The 10,000-nt window shown below is 54.4% G+C and overlaps 1 protein-coding gene across 1 annotated transcript in view; it reads left to right on the forward strand.

Moving 5' to 3' along the window:
- Positions 1–2,660: 2,660 nt before the first annotated feature.
- Positions 2,661–10,000, forward strand: part of gatad2b (GATA zinc finger domain containing 2B) — a gene marked incomplete at its 3' end in the record, with an annotated part of 30,564 nt that continues 23,224 nt past the window's right edge. The window contains 1 exon segment of the mRNA XM_080521287.1: positions 2,661–2,761.

Consider the following 10,000-nt stretch of genomic DNA (forward strand, 5'->3'; position numbering starts at 1 on the left):
CAAGCAATAAGTGATCTTTCTGTTCACAACATCTCCTCAAGAGGAAAATCAATTTGTTTTCAGCAAAGTGCAGCGAGGCTGTCCTGTCCGTCCCTACGTGGCCGCTCCTCTGTATAACATGGTACTATGTACAACATGTACCTGGTTTTGTTGGGTTGTTTAATCTCACACTACTATGATAAAGCAGCCACACGCTGCACCAGGTGCCTTTATGTTGCACTGACCTCCTGATGTGTAAGGAATATTATGAATATTACTGAAGATTATGAGTTTGTCCATATGAGTAAGAGAGACTGACGTCAGGTCGCTGAGGGGAGGAGCTACACTGATCTCACCTGAAGCTCTGCTGCACGTCACTAGCGGCGGCTGGCCAGCAGGGGGCGGAAGATCCCCGCTAACAACAGACAAATAAAGCTGTAATAATACCTGATATGTTTGTCAACAATCTTACAATAAGCCTGAACTGTGTGTGCGTGTGTGTGTGTGTGTGTGTGTGTGTGTGTGTGTGTGTGTGTGTGTGTGTGTGCAGCCTATTTCAAGTATTTTAAAACTATTATTGATTAATGTGTTGATGTATTGACGTTGTCCTCCAGGGTATTTGTAAACATATTGATTAAAGTTACAGTTAAAGTTAAAGTGCTCCACTTTAAGGTTACCCTACCCCACCTTACCCATCCGCACCGTACCCCACCCTACCCCAACTTGCCCTATCTTACCCCACCCTACCCCACCTTACCGCACCCTACCCCACCTATCCGCACCGTACGCCACCCTACCCCAACTTGCCCTATCTTACCCCACCCTACCCCAACTTACCCCACCCTACCCTACCCCAACTTGTCCTACCTTACCCCACCCTACCCCACCTTACCGCACCCTACCCCACCTATCCGCACCGTACGCCACCCTACCCCAACTTGCCCTATCTTACCCCACCCTACCCCAACTTACCCCACCCTACCCTACCCCAACTTGTCCTACCTTACCCCACCCTACCCCACCTTACCCCACCCTACCCCAACTTGCCCAGCTCAGTGGAGGTAAACCAGCTCAGCGGGTAAACCAGCTCAGAGGATGTAAACCAGTTCAGAGGATGTAAACCAGCTCAGAGGAGGAAAACCAGCTCAGGGGTAAACCAGCTCAGAGGGTAAACCGGCTCATTGGAAGTAAACCAGCTCAGAGGGTAAACCAGCTCAGAGGAGGTAAACCAGCTCAGAGGGTAAACCAGCTCAGAGGAGGTAAACCAGCTCAGAGGGTAAACCAGCTCAGTGAAGGTAAACCAGCTCAGGGGGTAAACCAGCTCAGTGAAGGTAAACCAGCTCAGGGGGGTAAACCAGCTCAGTGAAGGTAAACCAGCTCAGAGGGTAAACCAGCTCAGTGAAGGTAAACCAGCTCAGGGGTAAACCAGCTCAGAGGGTAAACCAGCTCAGCAGGTAAACCGGCTCATTGGAGGTAAACCAGCTCAGGGGGTAAACCAGCTCAGAGGAGGTAAACCAGCTCAGGGGGTAAACCAGCTCAGTGAAGGTAAACCAGCTCAGAGGGTAAACCAGCTCAGTGAAGGTAAACCAGCTCAGAGGGTAAACCAGCTCAGTGAAGGTAAACCAGCTCAGGGGGTAAACCAGCTCAGAGGAGGTAAACCAGCTCAGAGGGTAAACCAGCTCAGAGGAGGTAAACCAGCTCAGAGGGTAAACCAGCTCAGTGAAGGTAAACCAGCTCAGAGGGTAAACCAGCTCAGTGAAGGTAAACCAGCTCAGTGAAGGTAAACCAGCTCAGAGGGTAAACCAGCTCAGTGAAGGTAAACCAGCTCAGGGGGTAAACCAGCTCAGTGAAGGTAAACCAGCTCAGTGAAGGTAAACCAGCTCAGTGAAGGTAAACCAGCTCAGAGGGTAAACCAGCTCAGTGAAGGTAAACCAGCTCAGGGGTAAACCAGCTCAGAGGAGGTAAACCAGCTCAGGGGTAAACCAGCTCAGAGGAGGTAAACCAGCTCAGAGGGTAAACCAGCTCAGAGGGTAAACCAGCTCAGTGAAGGTAAACCAGCTCAGGGGGTAAACCAGCTCAGTGAAGGTAAACCAGCTCAGGGGTAAACCAGCTCAGAGGAGGTAAACCAGCTCAGAGGGTAAACCAGCTCAGAGGGTAAACCAGCTCAGTGAAGGTAAACCAGCTCAGGGGGTAAACCAGCTCAATGAAGGTAAACCAGCTCAGGGGTAAACCAGCTCAGTGAAGGTAAACCAGCTCAGTGAAGGTAAACCAGCTCAGAGGGTAAACCAGCTCAGTGAAGGTAAACCAGCTCAGGGGGTAAACCAGCTCAATGAAGGTAAACCAGCTCAGGGGTAAACCAGCTCAGGGGGTAATAGAGCAGGCCTCTGCTGCCGCTGCCTCGGTGAGGAAAGCAGCTCATTGTTTCTCGCGCTGGAGGAAACATGGCTCTCCTTCCAGACACAGACAACAACACACCTACCGACCAATCACCGACCGCGGGCTCTGCGCCGCGGAAATTAACCGCCAATCAGCGGCTTGTCTGCGCCTGCTGTGGAAAAGCAGCAGCCAATCAGTGGCCTGTCTGGGCGACACGGAGGCAGCGTCAGACCAATCAGCGCTCAGTCTGGCTGCTGGGGGGGGGCGACCGTCTGCCGAGGCCCAATCAGCGGTTCAGTGCCGCCTGCCGGTGCCGGGGACTGGTGGTGGAAGTCGGCTGCTGCAGCGCGTCAGGACCGGACCGTGAACCCGGAGACGGTGCACACTGAGGCGCGAGGAGACACAGGTGAGTCCGAGGATGTGTGCCGGGCCCGGGCCTCGGCCCCGGCCCCTGGCGGAGAGCGCTCGGCTCGGCTCGGCTCGGCTCGCGGCCGGACTGTGTTCCTCCGCCGTGCTGTCAGACAATAGAGCTTTGCTTCGCCGCGTATTGATGCTGGCCGCCGTCCCGACGACCGGCACCGCCGCCCGCCGCCCGCCGCGCCTCATTTAAAGGTCTGCGGCGGCCGGAGCCCCCCGGGGGCCGGGGCCGGGCCCCCCCGGGCCCCCCGCGACCCGCTCCGGGCTGTCAGGGACTGTTTGGATCGAGTCTCCGGGACGTGTTGTGGTTCCAGCGGGAGAAAAGCTCCGCTCGGAGCGGCTCCGGTCCGCCTCATTGTTCGGTGCGGAGCCTCCGGTCCGGGGGAGCGGGGGGGGACCGGGGGGGGGGGGCGGGGGGACGCGGCCCCGCGGCCCCGGGCCCCGGGACACGGAGCGCCGGTTCTGGGGAGCATCGGAATGAGACAAAGCCTCAGATGGAAGCGAGACTGCGTGAAGTGGCGGATTAAAATGCGCCAGGAGGCCGGAGCGGAGGAGGGGGGGGGTGGGGGGGGGGGGGGGGGGGGGGGGGGGTGATGGCTCTCAGCAATTAGGAAGAAAAATTTCGAAATGCATCAGCCATTTACGTGGAGCTCCACCACCAGCTCCATATGCTGCTAAATGGCTGCCTGGCCGCCGGGCCGGGCCGGGCCGAGCCGGGCCGGGCCGGGCCGCTGCAGCCACAATTAACGGAGGGAGATATGTAGATGACGTTAGACACCAAACTGGAATCAATATTTGATGTGTGCTGCTATTATTCTGCGGCACACACACACACACACACACACACACACACACACACACACACACACACACACACACACATCTGAGCAGAAATGAAGCGGAACCATCTAATTCCCTTCACGTGTTTCCCTTTGTTTTATACAGTCAATGTGAAAAACAGTGAATTTAACAGATTTCCATCAAAGCAAACTGAGGCTGGAATCGTTTCCAGAGGTTTTGTTTTGTCCTCAGTGGAACTCGTCAGCTTCATCATGTCCTCTGATGTCCCACAGGGCTGGACTGGAGACTTTTCTCAAGTGTCTCATGACGGGTCCTGCTGTAAACCACCAATGTCCCTGTTTGGAGGGTTTTCATCAAGTGTTCAGAGTGTGTCCCTCAGGCTGAACCCTGTCCCTCAGGCTGAACCCTGTCCCTCAGGCTGAACCCTGTCCCTGAGGCTGAACCCTGTCCCTCAGGCTGAACCCTGTCCCTGAGGCTGAACCCTGTCCCTCAGGCTGAACCCTGTCCCTCAGGCTGAACCCTGTCCCTGAGGTGAACCCTGTCCCTCAGGCTGAACCCTGTCCCTGAGGCTGAACCCTGTCCCTCAGGCTGAACCCTGTCCCTCAGGCTGAACCCTGTCCCTCAGGCTGAACCCTGTCCCTCAGGCTGAACCCTGTCCCTGAGGTGAACCCTGTCCCTCAGGCTGAACCCTGTCCCTGAGGCTGAACCCTGTCCCTCAGGCTGAACCCTGTCCCTGAGGCTGAACCCTGTCCCTGAGGCTGAACCCTGTCCCTGAGGTGAACCCTGTCCCTCAGGCTGAACCCTGTCCCTGAGGTGAACCCTGTCCCTCAGGCTGAACCCTGTCCCTCAGGCTGAACCCTGTCCCTCAGGCTGAACCCTGTCCCTGAGGCTGAACCCTGTCCCTCAGGCTGAACCCTGTCCCTCAGGCTGAACCCTGTCCCTGAGGTGAACCCTGTCCCTCAGGCTGAACCCTGTCCCTGAGGCTGAACCCTGTCCCTGAGGCTGAACCCTGTCCCTGAGGCTGAACCCTGTCCCTCAGGCTGAACCCTGTCCCTGAGGTGAACCTTGTCCCTGAGGCTGAACCCTGTCCCTGAGGCTGAACTGGACCCTGGTCAACCAGGTCCTGATGGAGTTTATCTTGACGTGTCCAGTAACTGTCAGGAAGGTTGATATTCATATATTTGTATATGTTTACCTGTTCCAGTGAGGTACTTCTGCAGCTGTGAAACCTGTAAGACCTGGTCCCTGTCCTCTTCAGGACGGCAGCGTCTGTCTTGGGGACAGAGTCGTCTCATTTTTAATCTCATCTCATCGACCAAAGAGGCGTTTGGATGAAATGAAGTTTTTTCTCTCTGGACTCGTCTGGACCTTCGGCAGTGGGACATCTTTGTGTCTGGTCATGTGTCTCTGGGTGTCCCTGGTCCAGGAGGACACTGGTAATGAAGCCACTGTCGTCCTGCGTACGATGAGACAGTTGGTGGAAATGAGCAGGTCTTCTCTGTCCAGCAGGACCTGGACTCTCTGGGTGTAACAGAGCCTTCATAGCAGGGACGTCGTCTCCTCGTCCTCTGGACGTCTCTTCATTAATGTCCAAATGTTAAGTTATATGGTCACCTGCAGGTTTCCTTACACAACTTTACCACTACGACTAAAATGTTGTACCTTGAAGAAATGGGTCGTTTGGTCCAGGACAGTTTGGTTCAGGACACTCTGGTCCAGGACAGTTTGGTTCAGGACACTCTGGTCCAGGACAGTTTGGTTCAGGACACTCTGGTCCAGGACAGTTTGGTTCAGGACACTCTGGTCCAGGACAGTTTGGTTCAGGACACTCTGGTCCAGGACAGTTTGGTTCAGGACACTCTGGACCAGGACAGTTTGGTTCAGGACACTCTGGTCCAGGACAGTGTAGTTGGACACTCTGGTCCAGGACAGTTTGGTCCAGGACAGTTTGGTTCAGGACAGTTTGGTTCAGGACAGTGTAGTTCAGGACAGTGCAGTTGGACACTCTGGTCCAGGACAGTAGTTGGACACTGTGGTCCAGGACAGGAGAGACTGAAAGCAGCAGTAAGGGTTAAAGACATTTGGTCCGTTCACACGACAACGAAGCCTGAAGCCACTGGAAACTGGAACATTCTGAACCCTGTAGGAGCTGCTCTGCTGAACCCTGTAGGAGCTGCTCTGCTGAACTCTGTAGGAACTGCTCTGCTGAACCCTGTAGGAGCTGCTCTGCTGAACTCTGTAGGAGCTGCTCTGCTGAACTCTGTAGAAGCTGCTCTGCTGAACCCTGTAGGAGCTGCTCTGCTGAACCCTGTAGGAGCTGCTCTGCTGAGCCCTGTAGAAGCTGCTCTGCTGAACCCTGTAGGAGCTGCTCTGCTGAACTCTGTAGGAGCTGCTCTGCTGAACCCTGTAGGAGCTGCTCTGCTGAACCCTGTAGGAGCTGCTCTGCTGAACCCTGTAGGAGCTGCTCTGCTGAACTCTGTAGGAGCTGCTCTGCTGAACCCTGTAGGAGCTGCTCTGCTGAACCCTGTAGGAGCTGCTCTGCTGAACCCTGTAGGAACTGCTCTGCTGAACTCTGTAGGAACTGCTCTGCTGAACTCTGTAGGAGCTGCTCTGCTGAACCCTGTAGGAGCTGCTCTGCTGAACTCTGTAGGAGCTGCTCTGCTGAACCCTGTAGGAGCTGCTCTGCTGAACTCTGTAGGAGCTGCTCTGCTGAACCCTGTAGGAGCTGCTCTGCTGAACTCTGTAGGAGCTGCTCTGCTGAACCCTGTAGGAGCTGCTCTGCTGAACTCTGTAGGAGCTGCTCTGCTGAACTCTGTAGGAGCTGCTCTGCTGAACCCTGTAGGAGCTGCTCTGCTGAACTCTGTAGGAGCTGCTCTGCTGAACCCTGTAGAAGCTGCTCTGCTGAGCCCTGTAGGAGCTGCTCTGCTGAGCCCTGTAGGAGCTGCTCTGCTGAACCATTATACTTTAATCACATTGAGCTTCTAACATCACTAGTCTGACGCGGCGGCTCTTGAAACGTCGTGATGCCCCTGAACGCACCACGCAGCTCCTGCAGGGAAAAGCAGACCAACGTGGCTTCGTACAAAAACTCTTTATTGTGAAACAGTTCAGAAAGTTTCTGACGGCAGGAGAGGAAGGAACTGCTATTGAAGTTAAAACGCCGCTTCACAGACTTGTGGCCTGTTGTGAGGGGGCGTGGCCTGTTCCGAGGGGGCGTGGTCAGTGAGTTCAGCAGCATCTTGTGGGGTAGAACAGTCCTGCAGAACAAATGTGTTTTTGGGCAGCTGATGAACCTTCGTCTTGTTCTTCTGGCTTCATGAAGGGAGTCTGAGGACTGATCAACCAATCAATCAATCAATCAATCAACCAATCAATCAACCAATCAATCAGCAGGCAGCTCTGACCCTGAGCTCACAGCTCAGGGTCACTATCAGTTTTCAGAGCAGGTCATGTTTTCTACATTGTTTTACTGTAAGAAACAGAATCACTACATGAACACTACATTGTTTTACTGTAAGAAACAGAATCACATTTCTGCTCATTATTAAAGACAAGATGATGTCTTGACGAGTTATTTAAGGTGGTGGAGCTCATTGGCCCCAGACCCCCAGATCCCCAGATCCCCAGATCCCCAGACCCCCAGACCTCCAGACCTCCAGACCCCCAGACCTCCAGACCTCCAGACCTCCAGACCTCCAGACCACCAGACCTCCAGACCTCTGACTGTTACGGCTGAATATAATCATGTTGCTTCAAACATTTTGAAAAAAATTAACTTCAGAAAACATGAAGAAAACTCTGTGTGTGTGTGTGTGTGTGTGTGTGTGTGTGTGTGTGTGTGTGTGTGTGTGTGTGTGTGTGTGTGTGTGTGTGTGTGTGTGTGTGTGTGTGTGTGTGTGTGTGTGTGTGTGTGTGTGTGTGTGTGTGTGTGTGTGTGTGCTACTTTACCTGGTTTTGTTTTGAGGGCGCTTTGGATTTTTATTTAATTCCTTCTCTGATTTTAATAATCCAGATGTTTGTAACTTGGATCCTACAAATATTATCGTTTCAACAACAGGAAGTAGAAACATGTTCCTCTGGTGTTTCTGTTCAAACGGTCCTGAAGCTCCACAGGAAGTAGAAACATGTTCCTGCTGCAGAACGTCTGAACTGGAGCTTCTCTAGAAGGTTCCCTCTGGAACACTGTACAGTAAACTGTGGTTTCAGAGCTCTCAGTCACATTCACCCAGGATCACATTTACCCAGACTCACACATTCACCCAGACTCACACATTCACCCAGGATCACATTCACCCAGACTCACACATTTACCCAGACTCACACATTCACCCAGACTCACACATTCACCCAGGATCACATACATTCACCCAGGATCACATTCACCCAGACTCACACATTCACCCAGACTCACACATTCACCCAGGATCACACACATTCACCCAGACTCACACATTCACCCAGGATCACACACATTCACCCAGGATCACACACATTCACCCAGGATCACACACATTCACCCAGGATCACACACATTCACCCAGGATCACACACATTCACCCAGACTCACACATTCACCCAGACTCTCACACATTCACCCAGGATCACACACATTCACCCAGACTCACACATTCACCCAGGATCACATTCACCCAGACTCACACATTCACCCAGACTCACACATTCACCCAGACTCACACATTCACCCAGGATCACACACATTCACCCAGACTCACACATTCACCCAGGATCACACACATTCACCCAGACTCACACATTCACCCAGGATCTCACACATTCACCCAGACTCACACATTCACCCAGGATCACACACATTCACCCAGGATCACACACATTCACCCAGACTCACACATTCACCCAGACTCTCACACATTCACCCAGGATCACACACATTCACCCAGACTCACACATTCACCCAGACTCACACATTCACCCAGACTCACACATTCACCCAGGATCACACATTCCCCCAGGATCACATTCACCCAGGATCACATTCACCCAGACTCACACATTCACCCAGACTCACACATTCACCCAGACTCTCACATTCACCCAGACTCACACACATTCACCCAGACTCACACATTCACCCAGGATCACATTCACCCAGGATCACATTCACCCAGACTCACACATTCACCCAGGATCACATTCACCCAGACTCTCACATTCACCCAGGATCACACACATTCACCCAGGATCACATTCACCCAGGATCACATTCACCCAGACTCACACATTCACCCAGGATCACATTCACCCAGGATCACTTTCACCCAGACTCTCACATTCACCCAGGATCACACACATTCACCCAGACTCACACATTCACCCAGGATCACATTCACCCAGACTCACACATTCACCCAGACTCACACATTCACACACCAATGGAGGCGGGGGCCCTGCACGGCTCCTCAGTGGATGATCCAGAACCAAGTCTTGACTCTCAATGCAGACCTACAGGACCACGTGGTGGTTCTGACCGCTCTAGACCGGTTCTCTTCAGTTGATGATGTCATCATCAGGTTGAGGTGTGCTGAAGCTGCAGAGCGACAAGGTGCAGGACGCCGGCCCTCCAGGTTCAGGTTTAGAACGGGTTCAGGTTTAGAAGGGGTTCAGGTGGACCAGGTAACAGGACCTTGTACCTCCAGTCAGCTCCACAGTCCGGCCGGGGACTGCCGGTCCTCCGTGGGGGGCTGGTGGACCCTGGCCGGTCCTCAGTGGGGGGCTGGTGGACCCTGGCCGGTCCTCAGTGGGGGGCTGGTGGACCCTGGCCGGTCCTCCGTGGGGGGCTGGTGGACCCTGGCCGGTCCTCCGTGGGGGGCTGGTGGACCCTGGCCGGTCCTCCGTGGGGGGCTGGTGGACCCTGGCCGGTCCTCAGTGGGGGGCTGGTGGACCCTGGCCGGTCCTCCGTGGGGGGCTGGTGGACCCTGGCCGGTCCTCCGTGGGGGGCTGGTGGACCCTGGCCGGTCCTCAGTGGGGGGCTGGTGGACCCTGGCCGGTCCTCAGTGGGGGGCTGGTGGACCCTGGCCGGTCCTCAGTGGGGGGCTGGTGGACCCTGGCCGGTCCTTCCTGCAGACCTGGGCCAGTGTGTCCCTCTTTCCTGACTGGAGTCACATGTAGTCCCTACACTGATGAAACCATTCAGCCTCCTTGCTGCACACTGTAGTACTGGACCGTAGTACTGTAGTGCTCTCTGGCCACGCCTACTCGTGATGTCACTGCCACCTCCTGGCGTTCTATGGCTCTAAACCACCTTGAGCGTCTGGTGGTTCAGGATCCACTGGAGCCCCTGGAGGAACCACAGACCATTAGAGCCACACTCTAGAGCTACATGTCTAGAACTTAACCTGCTGAGTTACACTCTAGAGCTACATGTCTAGAACTTAACCTGCTGAGCCAC

This window comes from Blennius ocellaris, assembly GCF_963422515.1.
Source record: "Blennius ocellaris genome assembly, contig: SCAFFOLD_299, whole genome shotgun sequence".
In the NCBI taxonomy this organism is placed as follows: Eukaryota; Metazoa; Chordata; class Actinopteri; order Blenniiformes; family Blenniidae; genus Blennius; species Blennius ocellaris.